At 40.8% G+C, this 20,729-nt stretch overlaps 1 non-coding gene across 1 annotated transcript; it reads right to left on the bottom strand.

Moving 5' to 3' along the window:
* Positions 1–19,602: 19,602 nt before the first annotated feature.
* TRNAC-ACA (transfer RNA cysteine (anticodon ACA)) lies at positions 19,603–19,674 on the bottom strand. The gene has a single exon. It is a non-coding gene; the product is annotated as a tRNA-Cys (tRNA).
* Positions 19,675–20,729: the final 1,055 nt, after the last annotated feature.

Genomic DNA, 20,729 nt, shown 5'->3' with positions numbered 1-20,729 from the left:
CTTAAAATAGGATGTCAACATGCTTCCATCAAGAGTGGAACTCTGAACACTCCCACCTTTGAAATCAGCTGGCCTTTTGTAACAGTCTCAACCAATGGAATGTGGCAGACGTAACACGGTACAGTTTTCAAGGTTGGGTCATAAAAGACAGTATCATGGACCAGAAGGAAGACATCTTATTGTCCATCGTCTAAACTCCTGACCCACAGAGACCATAAGAGATCGTAAATGATCATGGCTTTAAACCACTTATGTTGGGGTAATTTGTTACTCGTTCATTGTAACCAGAACAACCTGGTCTCTGGGAATGTACTTCTAATCTTCACCCATAAACATAAGAACTTGGATTTGTTCATTGAGTTATTAGATTGATACCTTCAGTTCAGTTCAGTCCCTCAGTTGTATCCAACTCTGCGACTCCATGAACTGCAGCATGCCAGGCTTCCCTGTCCATCACCAACTCCCAAAGCTTGCTCAAACTCATGTCCATTGAGTCAGTGATGCCATCCAGCCATCTCATCCTCTGTCATCCCCTTCTCCTCCCGCCTTCAATCTTTCCCAGCATCAGGGTCTTTTCCAATGAGTCAGTTCTTTGCATCAGGTGGCCAAAGGATTGGAGTTTCAGCTTCAGCATCAGTCCTTCCAATGAATACTCAATACTGATTTCCTTTAGGATGTATTGGATTGATCTCCTTACAGTCCAAGAGACTCTCAAGAGTCTTCTCCAACACCAGAGTTCAAAAGCATCAATTCTTCAGAGCTAAGCTTTCTTTATAGTCCAACTCTAACATCCATACATGACTACTGGATATTGATACTTTAGCTTCCAAAGAAATTGAGTCTGTGGCCATAAATGCATGGATGAGAGAACCAACCAGAGACCAATGCTCAAGGGCAAGTTGCAGAAGTCAACCACCAGAAAATGATGTGCAGGATGGCAAGGATGAGGCAATTGAAATAACCTAACCTGACTTTGCCTTTCATTTTGTGCAATCCTAGACAAGTTTGGAAAGTCCTGCAGCCCTGAATGCTGTGGGGTATGCTGTAGATGCTCCTTTTGGCTGCTAAGCTTGGCAGTCAATGGCACACAGCTGCCCCCTTTCTGGTGTGTTGCATCTGCAAGGCAGGATTTGCCTTGGCCTTTGGCCACATGTCCCCTCTCTAGCAAGTAGTAACATTAGCATCCAAGGACCGATGGCCACAGATTTTCAAAGGCCTGGCCATTTTGCCTAATAGGGAATGACTCTGGTGAAACTGATTAACCCAGGTGAACTGACTCTCCAATCTGGACCACCTTGTACCTCTCCTTCTTTCCCTGTCTTCTTCTGCTGTCCCTCACTTAAGAGCTCTCTCATCAAACCACCCAAGAACCCTCCTCAGAGGCTCAACTTCTAGAAAGTGTTGGTTGCTCAGTGATGTCTGACTCTTTTGTGACCCCATGGACTGTAGCCTGCCAGGCTTCTCTGTCCATGGGATTCTCCAGGCAAGAATACTGGAATGGGTAGCCATTCCCTTCTCCAGGGGATCTTCCCAAACCTGGGGTTGAACCTGGGTCTCCTTCATTGCAGGCAGATTCTTTACCATCTGAGCTACCAGGGAAGCCCACTTCTAGGAAACTTAGCTTACATATGCGTAATACAAAGACATGACTAATAAGGCCAGACAGGAAATTGGCCTAGTGTTTTAGACAGATACACTTGGAATTTAATTAATGGGCAAATTGTTTACCTGAATGTAATATTGCAGCCAGAGCTGAATTTTGAATTATTATAGACCTAGGAAATTATTACTGTTCTAGGCATATCAGAAGTATCCTCCTCGCTTCCTTATGTCTTCTTAACCAACTCATTCTCCATTCCACACGCCCACCCCAAATCAGCAGCTCCCCACATCTTATAGTCTTCTCCAGAACTGCTCTCTACCTAATCACTTTCATCCCAATCTGAGGTATGCTGAATTTCTCTCATGAGCTCACATTAAGAAACTCAGAGCCTGAACCATGATATGACCTATGATATGATATCATTTCAGAGCTGGGTGGCTAAGCCTGAATTAGATGCAAATGTGTCAGAGAAAGTCAAGGTCACTGCAGAGAGGGGGGGATCACATAGATGCAGGGAGAGAAGCAGGCGCTTGTGTTATCAATAACCCCAGAAAGAACAAGGATGCGGTGGTTCTTGGCTCCCGACCTCCTGGGGCTTTAGAGATACACCTGCAATCTGTTTGTGCTATAACTGGCTGAGTGAGAAGAGCCTTCTCTTGTTTTAACCAGCTCTTAAATAAGAGTGGCAATGGAGAATCAAAATAATCCTGTCCCTTCATTACTAAAAGTATCATAAAAATACATAGTCAAGCATCAAATTTATTTAATATCTCAGTTCATGTAGAAATATTTACATAGATGTCAATATTGCTTCCTGTATCCAAACTGGAAAACTCATGGACATGACAATCAAAATATACCACTTAATCTCCACATCTTCTCTTCAGATAAGGAATTAAGAAAGAATAATCCTGTGATTCCCTCTGGTAACCAACTCAGAATATATCGAATGGTCAACACATTTGATTCTTGAGTCAATAAAGAATGAATGCAATCAAGCCATTTAATTAGTTATCCTAATCCTGAAATGAACAATGTGTTGCTCACGATTCAGGTTGCTGATACAGTGAGAATATATTCAATATGTCCTTACTGCAGCCAAAACTAAATTGAATGGGAAGAAACTGTCAGTGATCGTAGGCAAAATGTTTCTTCTTGAATAAAAAGAACAGAGAAAGGAGGAAAACTGTGAACACAGCAAGATCATAATCTTTCACTATCAAATAAATTTTCAAAGGGCTCAGAATGAAGAAGTTATTTGCATCTTATTTCTTGCTGGTTCTTTTTTCCTATATCAAGTGGAGGTGCCTGCCCCAGGAGAGAATCCAGCCATTCATCTTGATAGGTTTCGGATCACAAAGGGGTTCTCTGAATTTTTATTTAAAGAAAAGTTTTTGAGAACTAAAAGAGCATTATGCCTCACTCTTTGATTCTCTCCTCACTGATAGAGAAGGAGTTTAATTTCTGCTAGACAGCTGGGTATGGATTACATTTGGATTTCAGTGAGTTAAGCAGTAAAATCCCTCATCTTTCAGACCTAGAGATTTTCCCAACAGAATCTCAAAGCTCTGCTTACAAGGCAATGTCTATTTTGTAGTTAATTACTGAACTAGATCTTGCAAAAGTGCTTATCAGGTGTTTTGTGAGCATGTCAAAAAAATGACCTATGTCTCATTAATTCACATTGAATATTTGAAGCAATACCTTAATGTGTTTAAATGGAATGACTATCATTGTGGAAATAATGAGAATATTCTCATTATTGCTTCTAGTCCTTGGCTTAATTTCAAATGCTTTAGTTATTTTTAGGGCTTAGAAAATATTTTATACAAGGAAAACAATCATTTTAGAAAATATGGAAAGGAAAAAATTTTAAGAGAATAAAAAGTCTGTAATTCCACCATTTATAGTTTATCAATGATAATATATGTGCTTGTGTTTTTACTTTAAAAATTGAAGTAATAACGAGTAATAATTACCCTGATTGTTTATTCAAATTAGTTTTCACATGTTATATTTTTATTAAAAACATGATCATTAAAAGTCTTTTGAGTATTCACAAAAGGGAGGGGGTATATGTATACCTATGGCTGATTCATGTTGAGGTTTGATAGAAAACAACAAAAGTCTGTAAAGCAATTATCCTTCAATAAAAAGTTAATTTAAAAAAAAGAGTCTTTTGAGTATTCAATCTCATGCTATTCTTACAGATATTGAGTAACCTCTAAACGTATGTTGCCCTCTTTCATTCTGTCTATCTATCCTCTACAGAGAAGGCAATGGCACCCACTCCAGTACTCTTGCCTGGAAAATCCCATGGATGGAGGAGCTTGGCGGGCTACAGTCCATGGGGTCGCTAAGAGTTGGACACGACTGAGCGACTTCACTTTCACTTTTCACTTTCATGCATTGGAGAAGGAAATGGCAACCCAGTCCAGTGTTCTTGCCTGGAGAATCCCAGGGACAGCAGAGCCTGGTGGGCTGCCGTCTATGGGGTCACACAGAGTCGGACACGACTGAAGCGACACAGCAGCAGCAGCAGCTATCATCTTTCTATCTACTATCTATCTAAAGTCTACCGTCTTGGACCATTTGGACTGCTATATACCACAGACTGAGTGGCTTATAAACAGAAACCTGTTTCTCACAGGTCTGGATGCTGGGACTCCCAAGGCCAAGGTGCCTACAGACTCTGTCTGTTGAGGACCCAATTTCTGGTTCACAGACAGCTGTCTATTTGCTGTGTCCTCACATAGTGGGTCGGGTGAGGGATCTCTGTGGGTCTCTTTCCCAGGGGCACTAACTCCCTTCACGAGGGCTCCACCCTCGTCATACATTTCCCCTTGTACTCTCCTGCCCCAAGCTTCCAATCCACATTCTGCAAAACTAACTCTACTCAGTGATTTTCTCTATATCTTCCAAAGGCTTTCTTTGAATATACAAACTTTTTAAATCCAATTTTTCATTCATTTTGGTTTACAGGGTGAGTTCTTTTCAGTTTGGGGACTATATGAATTTGTGTGGCGTACGTATTTGGGCAAGCACATCCAATTCTCCCTCTGTATCAGGAAATACACAAAATGTATGCATTCCTCACCTTATAGACAGAGCTTGAGTATGTTTCCTTATCATTATATTTTGTAACATCTTTCCATTACATTTCAGCAGGAAATGGACAGTATACTTTTAAAATACCTTTACTGTGGTAAAAGCGTTTGGGTGGCCTTATATGACTGAGATGGGCTTCCCAGGCGACTGAGTTGGAGAACCAACCTGCAATCGGGAGATTCAGGAGGCTTGGGTTCAATCCCTGCTGCAGGAAGATCCCCTGAAGGAGGCATGGCAACCACTCCAGTATTCTTGCTTGGAAAATCTCATGGACAGAGAAGTCTGGCGGGCTATACTACATGGGGTCAAAAAGAGTTGGGCACGACTGAAGCAACTGATCACACGTGCATATATGACTGAGATAACTTAAAATAAAGCAAATGTGCTAAATCCTATCTTTGGATTCTAGCCTGAAAGACCCCAGTTCTTTTAGGGGATATGGTGAAAGTACTTTATTTTTTCATTTCTTTAAATGTATTTGTTTTATTTGGTGGATAGTTGCTTTACAATATCATGTTGGTTTCTGTCCTACATCAACATGAATCAGTCACAGGTACCCAGTTCTCATCATGGGAATTTTCTTTCTCAGTTTCAGGATGATGCCTTTACTTGTTGGCCTTGGGATGCAGGTTACATCAACTTTAGAGACAGTGTCTCATGTGGCAGTTGGGCCTTAATCTTCGTGGTGATGACCATTCAAGACTGGGAAGGACTGGCCTGGGTCATTCTCACTTTTCAGGGCGTGCGGCTTGGTGCATCAGAACAATGAATTCAAAGTTGACTGCAGGCCTCCTCCATCCTCTGTATTCTTCTGATAGAAAGGGCCAGGAGGGGAGGGCAAATAAACAAACAACCTCCCATTGCCAGGTTACAATCTTCTGAATGCTACCTGTGCACATTAACTTATTTAACCATCAGGGCCCCAAGAGGTGGTGTGACCAAGGACATCCATTTACAATGAGCTCCAGGGAGGTTAAGACACTACTCAAGGCTGCTCAAAGGGTCAGTGTTTGTCAGTAGACACTACTGAGTCTATGTTTGCTTAACTCTGGAACCCATGAGCTTCAGTGACCCCATCCCTCCTTTCCAAGGTAACAGCTCCCAACCTCTGCTAGCCTGTCCTGCTCTGGCCACAGCTTACCCCAGATGCCCCAAGAGATGGCACGTGGGATTCTTCTCCCCCTGCGTTGTTCACGCCAGCTCTGCTGCATGGACCATCTCTTCTTCCCGGGAATGCACATTCCCTAATCACCCTCATCTTTACTTCAGTCACCTTCTCTTTCAGTCTTGCCTGGCCCTCTCAGGATATATCCACTCCCTCCGTCCCTTCCTTTCTGTTTTTCTTCTTTCTTTAGGGCACTAATTTTCTGAAAGAGCATGATCAGCCCCAACAGTGACAAAATATAAGGACGGTGTTAATGAGATCAGTATTGTATAAAAAATAATCCCTGGGTCGGTTTGACGTGTGACTCCCCATCTAGATGTCCCTGGAGGGCTCTTGAGCAGGCTTTGGGGTAGGACGCTTAACAAGAACATCTTGAGGACAGAGAAATAAAGAAGGGAAGATAAATGAGGCTGTAGACATCATTTCCCCTGTGTGCTCTCTTTGTCACGCTTCTATTTTTTTTTCCTCATCATCTCCCCATCTTCTGTCATCTTCTAACCATGCTCCTCCTCCCCCTCGGATACTGAAATTGAGAATATTCAAATCCCTTATATAAAATCAGCTAGTGCCGTGGGCTCTCCATATCCTGGGATCCAGGAGCACAGATACAAGAGGGAGACTGTACTGTCATCACCTGCATTCTTGAAAAATTTCCTTCTTTCCTTGGTTGTCAATGGCTCTGTGCAAGTACTTTGCAGGAAAGAATGGTTATATACACTGCAGGCACAAACGTAATGGCTTGGTCATATTCCGACAAGACTAGAGTTTAGCCATATTGGGAAGGGGCGTTATTCAAATATCTGCCACAGGTGTTCCTTGATGGTCATTTTTCAGGGTTTCTCTGATAGCTCAGTGGTAAATAATCCACCTGCAATGCAGGAGACCCCAGTTCAGTTCCTGTTTTGGGAAGATCCACTGGCTTAGGAAATGGCCACCCACTCCAGTGTTCTTGCCATGAAATCCCATGGGCAGAGGAGCCTGGCAGGTGACGTCCATGGGGTCACAAAGAGTCAGACATGAGTGAGCACACAGCACATAGGGGAGTGTATGCTGACCTTGAAGTTGTCTCTGAACCATTCGAGGTGAATTGAGTGATTAATAATCAAGTGTCTTAGAATATGATGTTAAAAGAAACCTCATCCTATACCTTTTAGAAGATCAATTGCTTAGTCCTTCAGATTTTGAACTCCTGCCAAATTAACAAATCGGATTCTTTGCAAACAAAGGTCAGAAGCATTTCTCACTTATGATTTAGGTTGACATTATCAAATGCATGAGCACACAGACACAAAAAGAACTGCAGCACAAGATCTGGGATAATGAGCACATAAACCCACAGAGGAATCGAGCCTCTAGGTTCACACCTGCCTTTCTGGAGAGGCCTCTACTGAACAGAAACGTCAGAAGCACCAAGAAGAGCCGCGACGAGTCTGTACCTCCTCTCAGGAGTGAGCAGGAATGATCAAACCTGCCCGTGATGACTCTTCCAGGGAAGCGTCACAAAGGGACAGTCACGTGTGGTTGCCCCAGTTCACCATACGTTTCTACTCCCTGGAGAATCAGTGGACATCACGGGGCACCTGCACCCTCAGGGTGGAATGGTTAGCTGTTGCTGCCTGAGGTCAACGTGGAAGAGTTCTCCCCATCACGTCTCCAGGTGAAGTCAGTTTCTAAGACCCTTATGAAGAAAACCTCGGAAAAGAAGAGGGTGCATAGAGTCAGGATTCTGTGATTCTGGGAGGCGACTTCCCTGAGTGAACATGAGGAACAGGCACAGAAAGGAAGAGCCTATCTCTAAAGGACTTGGGAGTTTACTACTTGAATTATGCACTTCCTAGAAAGACCTATGACTTCATTATTTGATTATACTTATACTTTAGGTCAACTAAACTATTTACTTTCACATAAAATTTGTTAAATGAATCATGTGATTGGAACTTTATTATTAAAATTATTTCACTTTTAAAATTATTTTTATTATTATTTCATTTTTGATCTTCACCTTTTATCTTGGTATCTATCAGTACAGGAAAAAAATTTTATTTTCACATATAGTGATAGTGATAGTGAAGTTGCTCAGTCGTGTCCGACTCTTTGTGACCCCATGGACAGTAGCTAACCAAGCTCCTCCGTCCATGGGATTTTCCAGGCAAGAGTACTGGAGTCAATCCTGAAGGAAATCAGTCCTGAATATTCATTGGAAGGACTGAGGCTGAAGCTGAAACTCCAATCCTTTGGCCACCTGATGTGAAGAACTGACTCACTAGAAAAGACCCTGATGCTGGGAAAGATTTGAAGGCAGGAGGGGAAGGGGAGGCCAGAGGATGAGATGGTTGGATTGCATCACAGACTCGATGGACATGAGTTTGAGTAGGCTCCGGGAGTTGGTGATAGACAGGGAAGTCTGGCATGCTGCAGTCCATGGGGTTGCAGAGAGTCAGACATGACTGAGCGACTGAACTGAACTGACAGCATGAATGAATCTCAAGAACCACAAGCAAGAAGAAACCAGACACCTACACAAATTCAGTCCATTCTCCATTCTGCATAAAAATTCAAGAAAAGGTAAAGTCTTGATAACCCAAATCAAAACAGTGGCTGCCCAAGATGGATGGGGATCAATAGAAAGGGGTTAGAAGAGAACTTTCGGGGTGATGGAAATGTCTGTCTTGATTGTTGTAGACATTGATCAAACCTCATTGCATTGTGTGCTTAGCATCTGCATGTGATGTAGAGAATAAGTATGTCACTCAGTCACATCCGACTCTGTGATCCCATGTACTGCCCTGCCAAGAATACTGGCCGTTCCCTTCTCCAGGGGATCTTCCCAACCCAGGGATCAAACCCGAGTTTCCCACATTGTAGTCAGAGGTTTTACTGTCTGGGCCACCCGGGAAGGCACATTTATTTTCACATACTTTATATTAAATGGAACATTTTAAATGTTCCTGTACTTTATAGTGGTTTTACTATTATTTTCCTACTCATGTTATGATTTCAGAAAAGGGTTTTCAACCTGAAGTTAAAATGCCATACGGTTTGATTTTCAAATGTGTACTTTTGAAATGAATGTTTCATTTCATGAAATGTTTAATGAAACATTAGGGAAAAATAGAACTTCCCTGGTGGCTCAGATGGTAAAGAATCTACCTTCAATGCAGGAGACCCAGGTTTGATCCCTGAGTCGGAAAGATCCCCTGGAGAAGGACATGGCCAGTATTCTTGGCAGGGCAGTACATGGGATCACAGAGTCGGATGTGACTGAGTGACTAACACTAATATTACTTGAATTCATTTCTATATAAATATTCCAACCTATTCCAATACTTATTCTCTACGTCACATGCAGATGCTAAGCACACAATGCAATGAGGTTTGATCAATGTCTACAACAATCAAGACAGACATTTCCATCACCCCGAAAGTTCTCTTCTAACCCCTTTCTATTGATCCCCATCCATCTTGGGCAGCCACTGTTTTGATTTGGGTTATCAAGACTTTACCTTTTCTTGAATTTTTATGCAGAATGGAGAATGGACTGAATTTGTGTAGGTGTCTGGTTTCTTCTTGCTTGTGGTTCTTGAGATTCATTCATGCTGTCAGTTCAGTTCAGTCGCTCAGTCATGTCTGACTCTCTGCAACCCCATGGACTGCAGCATGCCAGACTTCCCTGTCTATCACCAACTCCCGGAGCCTACTCAAACTCATGTCCATCGAGTCTGTGATGCAATCCAACCATCTCATCCTCTGGCCTCCCCTTCCCCTCCTGCCTTCAAATCTTTCCCAGCATCAGGGTCTTTTCTAGTGAGTCAGTTCTTCACATCAGGTGGCCAAAGGATTGGAGTTTCAGCTTCAGCCTCAGTCCTTCCAATGAATATTCAGGACTGATTTCCTTCAGGATTGACTGATTCATACTGTGGTTTGTATCAATAATTCATTTTCTAAATATCAATGCATATTTTTAAAATATTTAAATCAGTTTTAAATATCAGTGAATACTATTCCATTGTATTAATGTATCCTGACACTTAAATTCATTTTTCATTTGATGAACAGGTAGATTTTTTTCAGTTTTTGCAACTTATAGGAAAAGTTATTATGAACAAGACTTTTGGGGGGTTATTACTTTTCTCATTGCTAAACATTTAAGAGTGGGATCACTGGGTCACAGAGTTGGTGTAAGCTTAAGTTTATCAGAAACTCCAAACTGTTTTCCAAAGTAATATTTTACGAGTTTCAGTTGCTCTGAGGCTACTCAATATCTGATGTTAGACTCTTTGATTTAACTCCTGGAAAGGTGGGAAATGCTATTTTATTGCAGATGCAATTTGGGTTTCCCTCAGGACTGATAATGATGAACATTTTTTCATGTGATTATTGATCTTTCCTGTGTCTTATTTGTGAAGCATCCCTTCAAGTCTTTTGCCCATTTTTCCTTGCTTTATTTTCTTCTTTATATTGAACTATAAGAATTGTTTATAAATTCTGGGTCCAAGATGTTTTAAAAATATGCATATTCTATATATTTTCTCCCATCCTGTAGTTTGTTTTATTATTATTATTATTGATTATGACTTTTGGAAAAGAATTTCTAAAAATAACATCCAATGATCAATATTGATCTTTTGTGCTGAGTGGCCTGATCATTGCTACCTATACTGAAGATATGCTCTGATATTTTCTTCTACCAAATCTATAGTTTTAACTTTTATATTTGGGGATTTGATCAGTTTAATTGAATTTTGGAGTGGCATTTGTTATGTATTTCTGATGAAATGAATCTTTTTACATTAAAAAAATGTCGATTACTACGTCTAATAATACTCTTAATCTTGAATTGTACTTTGTCTGATATGAATAGAAAAACACCAGCTTCCTTATTCTTATTTTTTCATGGTATGTATTTTTCTCCCCTTTTATGTTTCTTCATCTGTGATTACATTTAAGTGATTTTTCCTTAAATATATTTGCCTCTTGCTTTTTTATCTTGTCTTCCAATCTCCACCTTTTAATTGAAATGTTTAGTCTCTGTTTTTTAGGTAACAATTGATATGTCGTTGTTGTTCAGTTGCTAAGTCATTTCTGACTTTGTGACCCCATGACTTGCGTCACACCAGGCTTCCCTGTCCTTTACTGTCTCCTGGAATTTGCCCAAACTCATGTCCACTGAATCAGTGATGCCATCCAACCATCTCATCCTCTGTCACCCTCTTCTCCTGCCCTCAGAATTTCCCAGCATCAGGATCTTTTCTAATGAGTCAACCCTCACATCAGGTGGCCAAAGTGTTGGAATTTCAGCTTCAGCATCAGTCCTTCCAACGAATATTCAGGGTTGATCTCTTTTAGAATTGACTGGGTTGATCTGTTTGCAGTCTAAGGGACTCTTGAGTCTTCTCCAACACCACAATTTGAAAGCCTCAATTCTTCAGAGCCCAGCCTTCTTTATGGTCTTTATACCTTCTTTATACCATGACTACTGGAAAAACCATAGCTTTGACTAGATGGACCTTTGCTGGCAAAGCGATGTCTCTGCTTTTTAATACACTGTCTATGTTTGTCATAACTTTTCTTCCAATGAGCAAGCGTATTCTAATTTCATGGCTGCAGTCACCATCTACAGTGATTTTGGAGTCCAAGATAATAAAGTCTCTCACTGTTTCCATTGTTTCCCCATCTATTGCCATGAAGTGATGGGACCAGACGCCATGATCTTAGTGTTCTGAATCTTGAGTTTTAAGCCAGCTTTTTCACTCTTTTCTTTCACCCTCGTCAAGAATCTCTTTAGTTCTACCACCTTGCAACCTATTTTCTTTTTATTTCACCTGGTTTTGATTCCTGTGTTCCTCTCTTCCAGTCTTCTTTGGCTGTTAGAATCAATCATTTGCCATAGGAATTCTCATTCAACACATCTATTGGCTTTTTGGTTATACCTTATAATTCTTTTAGTGGCTATTCAAAGAATTAAACGATACATTTTTTATTTATCACTGTCTGTTTAAACCTAATAGTAAAATTTAAAACCTTGAAAAGTACAATTTAACCTATCCACCTGTATTTTGCTACTGTCAGAGTTTAATTTACCCACCAATTTCTTTATTATTGTGATACATTTTATAAAGTAATAAAGTTTATATGTGCTATAAACTCTACATTTTAATATAATCACTTATGCTTTAAATATTAATATTCTTTAAGATAAATTAAGATCATTTCCATCTAATGTCATTTTTGTCCAGCTTGAAAAGCTTCCTTTATTATTATTTATAGTGCAGTTCTGCTAGAATTTAATTTTTTCCAATTTTATCTACCTTAAAAGTATTTTGACTTTGTGTTTTGCTTTATATAAAATTTTCAGTTTATGTGTGTGTGTGTGCACATAGTTAGAGGTGTTCATTATTATTTGCAGAAGGTTGTTGTAATATAGACTTTCTTCCTTTGCATAAATCAGGAATTTCAGACCACTGCTTTTAAATACAATTCAAAATAGTGTCAGAGAACCTTTACCATTTCCCAGATTCGTGTACAGTGTATACTAAGCACAAAGCAAAAGCATATTTAAATATAATTTTAAGGTTAAAGCACACTTGAAATTCATTAAATAGATCCAATTATAATTACAATAATTTCTTAAAAGTTGTTTTAATTATCCCTTACACTAAAATTGATATCCAGGTAATAACAATTCTTGTCAATAATGATACTAGTTTAAATTATTCTTCCCTTGGAAAATAAAATTACAGAATTCTAAAAGGAATCCTTGGATCGATTAGAAAGGCTGCCAACAGAGAGAATTCAATTCATAAATACAAACTATTATTAAGCATCTCATAATATCATTGATTTTGTTTATAACTGAATCAAATTATTTATCCTGATTCTTTCTGTGTGAAAGAAAAAAATTTTAATTATCATAATATAAAATATATGTGATCACTTAGTATTTATGCATTTTTCTTTAGTACCATTTGTGTCTTGATTCTAAAAACTCTGAGGTTGAAAGAGATGCTTCAAATTCCCTAAAAAAAAAAAGTTTAGAAAGTACTTTTAAAATAGCTTAAAATACTTTAAAAGTAATGTTATATATATTATATGTGTATAATGGAACAATCCCATGAAAATATGTCAAGTTTTTCTGGTAGGTTAAAATGTACAGTAAGGTTGAAATTTTTACCATTTCCTAAGTATAAATTGTAAAAAAGTTAAGGCTATTGCCAGTTGATTGTTGTAGATTCTAAAGAAAAAGAATGCATTGAATGTCATATTATTAGAATCATAATTTCAACACAAAAGCACTTAGCATGAATGCTAATTATTTTTTGCTCATTTGTGGTCTTCCTGTTTATTAGGGTTTGGTCCAAATTTATTGATACATTGGAATCAGAGAATCAGAAGTCATCTTTCATAACAATCCATCACAGATCTTGTGCTTCCCAATCACCAGCTCTCTAGACAAACTGTTATAGTTTAATTAACTTCCAAACAAGAAAAGTTCTTCTTGATACTGAGCCAAAATATATCTTACATTAATTTCAATTTATTTTTAAAAATTGTATCCCATCACAGATTATCAAACAAATTGCTTTCATGTCTTAGCACAGAGCTCAGAGGCCACTCCTAACGTACACCCATTATATGAATAAATCCTATAACTACAAGCCTGAAAATGTTTCAGAACAGCTCTTTAATTTTACAGATAATAAACCGAGAAGTCTTTATTTCCCCCCATGCTATTGTATATGCTACTGTAGCTCCAGAAGAATGAGGAAAGATAGCACCAAGAACAAGGGCATTGATTGTTTTTTGTTTTTACTACTAAAACCCTTGACTTTTTAGCAAGACTATAACTGTAAAAAGACATTGTCATGAGAGAAAAGAATATTGTGAATTTCCCACTTCCCCTGCATGGACACTGTAGCTCGTGAACTCAACCAATACTTTCCTGGTCTTCCTTGGTAACCTACACCGATTTTGTTTGGGGAGTACCTACTCTGGGAAGGTAGGTTCCAGAGGGCATCACTACGCTCTCACTTCCCTTCCTGGGATTTATTTGAAGAAGAGCATATGGCCCTGTTCTGGCCGATGGATGTCAGGAGAACTCTGCTCTGTATGCAGGGGCCAGATTTCTCAACTGGGTGGAAGAGAAGATGTTCCAGGAGAAATCCACTTATGCCCGTTCCCTAAGAGTGTAACATCTCTGGCTGCAGTGGCTAACTTGCACCCAACAGGTGGCAAGCTAAGCAGGAATAGAACGTCTGGGAGGGACAAGCAGACAGGTGGCTGTGATGACCTCATGGAGCCACTCCTGCCTCCAGACTTCTCTCCGGGTGAGGCACAGTCCCAGGTCTCCCGCATTGCAGGGGGATTCTTTACCATCTGAGCCACCAGGGAATGAGTTCATCGACTACACCCCAATACAAAATAAAAAGTTAAAACTAAAAAAAAAAAAGAATCAGTGTGGTATGGGTCCATGCATGCTAAGTTGCTTCAGTCATGCCCAATTCTTTGCAACCCTATGGACCATAGCCTGCCGGGCTCCTCTGTCTGTGGGATTCTCCAGGCAAGAATACTGGAGTGGGTTGCCATGCCCTCCTCCAGGGGGTCTTCCCAACCCAGGGATCGAACCCATGTCTCTTCTGTCTCCTGCACTGAGAGGCAGGATCTTTACCACTAGTGCTGCATGAGTATCACCCATCAAAGTCTGTGCTCACTGCCCTGTGCTCACCTAGGGGTGACTGCATCAGAGTAACATCAACAGTGACAGGCAAATAGGCAAGAGAACAATAGATTCAGATTGTAAACACCACCCCACCCCACTCCAGTATTCTTGCCTGGAGAATCCTATGGACAAAGGAGCCTGGTAAGCTACAATTTGCAAGAGTTGGGCATGGCTTAGCAACTAAACCACCACCCCACCCCACATGAGGATGTCTCTGAACTTCAAGGGGCCCAGAGGCAGCTAAAGTGAGAGGTGGCCATTGTCCATGGCTCTAACAAGGTCCCAGGTGTGGTCACCTAGCCAGGGGACATGGCCAGGACTCGGTGAGAGATGATGAAAGTTCTGCTCAGTCTGGAGTACCATAGGACCCTGACCAGGCTGACCACCAGTCACACTCTCCATCAGCAAATGCCAGTGGATTGCCCAGGGCTAGCAGAGTGCCCAGAGCTGGCACAGGGATCGGAATAACAGAAGCCTTTACCTGGATCCACCAATGCAGAGCCTGGGTTACCTAAAGGGGCTCTTCAGTGAAAAAGCCAGACTAGAGACTGCACTGCACTCAAATGACTTTCTCCCCTCTCTGCTCAGGAGGGATGGAACATGTGGGAAAGCTCAGAGGAAAGCTAATAGGAAAACGAAACGAGATTCTCTGCACATCTGAGTGTCAGGGGAGAGCAACTGCTGATGATACTCTGTCCCGTTGAAGCACTTCTTCTCAAGGTTAAATCCTCTCTAGAAGGCTCCACAAGAAACACCAGCAGGTGGGTTCTGACCCCCAGGCTCTGCACTGGGTACCAGCTTCAGTAGAATCTTAGTTGCTCTGCATTATTTTCTAAAATTTAGTTTCAAAAACTAAGTGTATACTTTCCATAATCAAGTCTAGATTTCCTGTATGCTCATCAATAATTTAAAATTAGGTACATTATCTCTAGCTTCTGTGTTCCACTATCATTAATTGAAATCTGTATATCCCACCTATTTCCAAAATAGTTGGAATTAACTTTTGTTTTATTTTAAATTAATTTATTTATTTTAATTGGAGAGTAATTACTTTACAATATTGTAGTGTTTTTTTTTGCCATACACTGACATGAATCAGCCAGGAATTAACTTTTAAATGAAGCCTTACTTAAAAAAAAAAAAAAAAAAAAAAGGACTTCCCTAGTAGTTCAGCTGGTAAAGAATCAGCTTGCAATGTGGGAGACCCTGGATCGATTTCTGGGTTGGGAAGATCCCCTGGAGAAGGGGACAGCTACCCATTCCAGTATTATGACCTGGAGAATTCCATGGACTATATAGTCCATGGGGGTCACAAAAAGTCAGATATGACTGAGCAGCTTTCAGTCAGTTTGGTTCAGTTGCTCAGTCATGTCTGACTGCGACCCCATGGACTGCAGCACGCCAGGCTTCCCTGTCCATCACCAACTCCCGGAGCTTGCTCAAACTCATGTCCATCGAGTCAGTGATGCCATCCAACCATCTCATCCTCTGTCATCCACTCACTTTACTTAAAATAGAACAATCAGGGACTGCAACTAATCCGGTAATCCATCTTGGGGAGGTGGGGCAGGGTTCAATTAATTATCAGTCAATTAAGAAATAGAAAAGCTTGCAGCTGTTTAAGACAAACAGGGCAACTCAAGGGATTACAGGATTACACATGTATTAGGGTAAAAATAATAATAATAAATAAAACAAGATTATGACTGTGGATCATCCATCTGTCTGAACAGCTTAAGCAGATGTGTTCCCTTCCCTGAAAGTCTTATAAAGTGTGATTGTGTGAGACTTTATCTATGACTCCTGAGCCAATGATCAAAAAGAACATAAATGAGCACAAGTAATCATGTTTTAAATGCTTAAAAAATCATTAAACATTCCTACAGTTTATTCTCCCAACAATCAGTAGGTTAACAGGTTGAGTGGAGCCAGTTGCTGCATTCAGTCGCTCAACTCTTTGTGACAGTGAAGCTGGTACTCACCCCTATTTTTGACTGTATCCATGTTTGATAATACACCCACCCCGAGGTTCAGTGTTTCTTCATGCAATTCATGTCTATGTTTATTTTCTCTTCATTGGAAGGACTGATGCTGAGGCTGAAGCTCCAATACTTCGACTACCTGCTGTGAAGAACTGACTCATTGGAAAAGACCCTGATGCTGGGAAAGACTGAAGGCAGGAGGAGAAGGGGACGACAGAAGATGAGATGGTTGGGTGGTCTCACTGACTCAATGGACATGAGTTTGAGCAAGCTCTGGGAAATGGTAAAGGACAAGGAAGCCTGGCGTGCTGCAGTCCATGGGGTTGCGAAGAGTTGGACACGACTTGGCAACTGAACAAAAACTCCCCTGCCGGGGACCAGCCCCGGCTGATCCAGGGTATTCGAAGGAGAGACGGCGTAGGCGAAGATCAGGAAACAACTGCTTAATTAAACGTTAATTAAGGATATAAAGAGTACTAGAATGAGGATAGCTCAGTGAGGAAATTCAGTGGAGAAAAGAGGCTGAAATAAGGATAGCTCAGTGAGGAAATTCAGTGTAGAAAAGGGGCTGAATAATTCAGCCAGAAGGTAAGAGAAAGAACGACATGGTGAGACCAAGTTTCAGTGAACAAGGCCCGCACTTTATTTTCCAAAGTAGTTTTTATACCTTAAGTTAAGCATAGAGGATAATAGGGGAAGGGGTAGAGTCTTGCAGCAAGCCAGGCTTTCTTCCTGCAAACTTATCATATGCAAAAGCTTAGGTGATTTGCATCATCTTCTGGCCCGGAGGCCTGTTAACATTTTAAGACCTTTTCTTCAGAAAACTTATTTTTCTGTAAAGGTGATTGGTCAGGAGCCACCCTCCAAAAGCATTAGATAAAGTTGCATTCCTACAGAGCAAAGGTGTGGTGGGCTATAACAAGAAAAAGAATTAACTCAAGGGTCCCAGGTTACAAACATTAAAGCTACTATTTACACCAATTATATTAATCAATACACTGCCAGGGACACAGCAGGTAAGGGATATGGAGACTTAGCAGCAAACATTGGCCCAACAAGTGAAAATCCCTTCACCAATACAATTTCTAATCAATCTTTTAACTGCTCAAAGGAATCTGTATTTAGACAGTTTAGAACATCTCATGCCTCTCACAGTTTGGAGGCTCTGAGCAATCACATGTGGCCAGAAAAACCTATTCAGGCAGGCTAGAGGACTTCCAAGGGAGTTTGTAGGTTGAAACACTGTCACACCCAGGAATTATTAACTGGAGCTGTAAGCTGACTCTTTTTTCAGAGAGAGGTAGTGGGGGACAGCCCCCCGTAAAGTCAGAGGTGTAGGTGAAAGCACAAAGCAGAGAGTAGGCAGACTCTGGTTTTGGGGGTAGATTGCTCGAGAATTTCCAGGGAGACTCCTGAGGCTTGATCCCACCTTTGCGTATGCCAAGCCTCCTTCCTCATGACCTTTGCCAGGGGCGGAGCTCGCTCCCCGCATCTCCCCGTTTTTTATTTCTTAAAACAGCCAGATGCAGCTCAGTCGCGAGCTTTTGAATGTTCTGCCGAAGAATCCTGACAATACAAGGAAGAATGATTATGAGAAGCAAAATTAGAACTAAAGATATTAGACAGAATGTTTTTTCCAGAAGTAAAGTTAGAGAAGGTGTGAAATAAGTCATTAGCTGCTCCAGCGGTGGTAAAATCCAGTCGACAGTGTTCCAGGGTCTGTATTTGATTATGAAATTTCCCTAAGTCCAGGCCAATGTCAGAGCTGTTGCAAACACCTGAGATATGTTTTTTGATTTTTTCCCATTCATAATCTGTCTCGTTTACCTTTAAAGATGTCACGCGTATCCACCGGTAATCAGCGTGGCAAGACAGAGCCATTTTCACTTTTAAAGCCTGTAACTCAGTCCCAATATGCATTATTACCTTTTTCAAGGCATCTACTCTCATCTCCAATTTTCTCCCCTTGTTTTCTCTTGGGAAAAATATGTTTATAAGTAAAGAGCAGCTCTACCGCAGTAGGGAAGACAGATGTGTGTGTGTGTGTGTGTGTGTGTGTGTGTGTGTGTGTGTGTATGTGTGTATGTTATTAGATCTATAATGCAATAATGAGTGTCTAGATTTAAGATTGTTTTTTTAATCTCTGGCTTGCTGAACTTGAAAAAGTCTTCAGCATTTCCCAGTAACAATGTAAATGTGGCCTGTCTAGATAGAGTTGGCACTTAACCACATCAGGCCATTTAGAGGTTATTTAATCTAGGGCAATTGGGCCCAGGAACCCAGCAGCCCTCCACACCACTGTCCCAGGTGCCACCTGCTGCTGAAGTGGGAGCTGAGAAAGTTGCATCTCAGGTGCTCATGTGAGAGAAAGCAGATTCTGTCCACAAGGTCAATTGATTCTCCTTTTGAAATATCATGTACAACTGACAATATTTAACTCATTTTATCTTAAAATGTATTTATGTATTTAGCATTCTATTTTTTTTTTTAGAAAAAGCCCAGTGTTTAGGAATCTGTGTTCATATCATTGTAAATGATCACGCTTTTATAATAATGAACTACAAAATAACCCTGGATGCTAGTCATTCATCACACTGGATTAGTAAAAAAATTAAAAAAAATCATTTCAGGAAGTCTTTTACTTAACCTTCTAATATCAAAAATATTGTTTGATAACATTGCCTTTCTATTTTAGGAAAGTAATCAGGGTTGATGTAACCTTACAGCCAGCTCATGGAGAATGGTTGGCCCAGGTACATGGAGGAGATTCCCAAGTAAGACGATGAACATCAGTTTTACAGGTAAGGGAAATGGAGTGTGGGTGGATGGATGTGGGTGTATGTGTTGTAAAAATAAACAGAGTCACATTAAAAAATTTTAAGTGCTTTTTTTGAGCAGTGAGTGAAGTCGCTCAGTTGTGTCCGACTCTTTGCGACCCCATGGGCTGTAGCCTACCAGGCTCCTCTGTCCATGGGATTTTCCAGGCAATAGTTCTGGAGTGGATTGCCATTTCCATCTCCAGGGGATCTTCCCAACCCAGGGATCGAACCTGGGTCTCCTGCATTGTAGACAGACGCTTTACCGTCTGAGCCACCAGGGAAGTCCTTTTTTGAGCAGACACGGGTTCTAATCAGACAGTGCCAAACCCAAAGTGGATGGGAGTTTTCACCCCATTGAGGCGTGAGTTTTCACCCCAGGATTGAGGCTCCACCAAACTAGGCTGGGGTTTCCACAGAGGACACAGAAGTGAAGCAAAGCAATCATTTGACTGGCTAGAGCTTCAGGGGTTATCTTATTTGGGATAGTCTGATTGGTTGTGAGCGATTGGTAGTGACTGGTGGTTCATGAGGTTCTCATGAAATGCTGGGCTGGATGAAACACAAGCTGGAATCAAGATTGCTGTGAGAAATATCAATAATCTCAGATATGCCGATGACACCACTCTTATGGCAGAAAGCGAAGAACTAAAGAGCCTCTTGATGAAAATGAAAGAGGAGAGTGAAAAAGTTGGCTTAAAACTCAGTATTCAGAAAACTAAGATCATGGCATCTGGTCTCATCAATTTATGGCAAATAGATGGGGAAACAATGGAAACAGTGAGAGACTTTATTTTGGGGGGGCTTTGAAATCACTGCAGATGGTGACTTTAGCCATGAAATTAAAAGACACTTGCTCCTTGAAAGAAAAGTTATGACCACCTAGATAGCATATTAAAGAGCAGAGACATTACTTTGCCAACAAAGGTCCGTCTAGTCAAAGTAATGGTTTTTCCAGTAGTCATGTATGGATGTGAGAGTTGGACTATAAAGAAAACTGAGCATTGAAGAATTGATGCTTTTAAACTGTGGTGTTGAAGAGTCTTGAGAGTCCCTTGGACTGCAAGGAGATCCAACCAGTCCATCCTAAAGGAAATCAGTGCTGAATATTCATTGGAAGGACTAATGCTGAAGCTGAAGTTCCACTACTTTGGCACCTGATGTGAAGAGCTGACTCATTGGAAAAGACCCTGATGCTGGGAAAGATTGAAGGCAAAAGGATAAGGGGACGACAGAGGATGAGACGGTTGGATGGCATCACCGACGTGATGGACATGAGTTTGAGCAAGCTTCGGGAGCTTGTGATGGACAGGGTAGCCTGGCGTGCTGCAGTCCATGG

The sequence above is a fragment of the Bos taurus genome, chromosome 20 (genome assembly GCF_002263795.3).
Source record: "Bos taurus isolate L1 Dominette 01449 registration number 42190680 breed Hereford chromosome 20, ARS-UCD2.0, whole genome shotgun sequence".
Taxonomy (NCBI): domain Eukaryota; kingdom Metazoa; phylum Chordata; class Mammalia; order Artiodactyla; family Bovidae; genus Bos; species Bos taurus.
Note: the sequence above shows the minus strand (reverse complement) of the source record. Positions and strands in the feature narration are given on the sequence as shown.